The sequence below is a fragment of the Stegastes partitus genome, unplaced genomic scaffold (genome assembly GCF_000690725.1).
Source record: "Stegastes partitus isolate 25-593 unplaced genomic scaffold, Stegastes_partitus-1.0.2 Scaffold904, whole genome shotgun sequence".
Lineage (NCBI taxonomy): Eukaryota > Metazoa > Chordata > Actinopteri > Pomacentridae > Stegastes > Stegastes partitus.
Genome location: NW_007578635.1, coordinates 86107 through 87467, shown reverse-complemented (window position 1 = coordinate 87467; position 1361 = coordinate 86107). Strand labels below are relative to the sequence as shown.

At 43.5% G+C, this 1361-nt stretch overlaps 1 protein-coding gene across 1 annotated transcript in view; it reads left to right on the top strand.

Moving 5' to 3' along the window:
- The first annotated feature begins 621 nt into the window (after positions 1-621).
- lpar3 (lysophosphatidic acid receptor 3) overlaps positions 622-1361 on the top strand; it is a 9604-nt gene continuing 8864 nt past the window's right edge. Inside the window, exon 1 of the mRNA XM_008293692.1 lies at positions 622-756. The gene's annotated coding sequence lies outside the window, so the exon portion shown is untranslated. The remainder of the gene's footprint in view (positions 757-1361) is intronic.

Sequence of the window (1361 nt, the reverse complement as noted above, 5' to 3'; positions counted from 1 at the left end):
TTCATTTATTTTGTACATTTTCAGACCCCTTTAAACCTTAAATACACAAATTCTTCTAACTTGAACCACATCTGACTTAAAATTATGAATTGAATGAATGAACAGATGAGAATTGATGCAGCTCATGAAATTAAGTTTTTAAGAAACTTCCCAGGATGCTGTTTTTTTTTTAAACCAACATGGTGGAAACCTGCTGTGTGTCTTTAATTGGAGTTAATTCAAGAAGAAACTTTTAAACTTAGACAGTGTAAAGAGAAGCAAACGTGTGTGTAACTGTTTGTTCAGCTTAATATTTAAATTTACTGAACTTTTGTCAACTTTAGTTAAATTAACTAGTTTTGCACCTTTCCAGCTCAGAGAAGGAAGAACAAGTGAACAAAGCGCATCTTGTGTTTCTGAGCTGAATGAACTCCAAATGATTCACGGTGTAGTAAATGAATCACATTCCTGTAAAAAGAAAAGAAAAGCGTTTTGCTCCACTGTCCGGACCAGTTTGTGTGGAGCTCGGGCGGAACTGGGCGGGCTGAGGCGGGCTGAGGAGGGCGGAGGAGCCGCTCCCGCCCCCCCGCGTCACCGCGCCTCAGCCTCCCAGAGGAGACGCTCCGTGCGCGGCTCCACTCGGCGCTCCGGCGGCCTGCTGTCACCTCCGTCCGTCCGTCCACAGCTGCGGAGCCGCGATGCTGCAGGAAACATGGTGATCGACTCAGCTCACAGGATTTCGCAACTTTCCGCCCACTGACGCACCTTTTGGCGCAGGTAAACTCACCTGGAGCCGCTCTGCTGCTTCTTTAACACCATATTCTGACTGAGCTGTTTTATTATTATCTGCTGTGTTTGCTTCTCTGTCCTGCTTCTTATCGGTTTGTGTTTGAGGGAATCTCTCTCTGCTGGTAAACCGAGTTTCACCGGCAGCTGTGAAGTTGCATAATACCAGAGGTGAAGGAAGAAACTAGTTTCCTCTGAGCTACAAGCAGCTCAGTGTTTACCTGCAGATGTTTGTCCAGGTGGAAGCTTCAGAAAGAGCTCAGCCTCAAGTCCTAAATATCCTTAATAATGGGATTTTAGATTTATTCAGACCAGCTTCTTCCCACTAAACGGGGTTTCTGCATCACCCTTATCATCTGTTGGCTCAAATTTAGAAGGTGGAATTCCCCAAATGTGTATTTAAAGTCCTTGAAAGACATTCCTTAAGTCATTAATGAAGACAAACAAAGATTACAGCCACATGTGGGATCACAATCTGTAAACTGAGCTCACACTGTGGAGTTAAACAGCTTTCATTCGTGTCACTTAGGTGAAAAGAACTCATCTTTTGTAGTTTGCTTCATCTAAATATATTAGTTTTGCTCATTTCTAGTTAA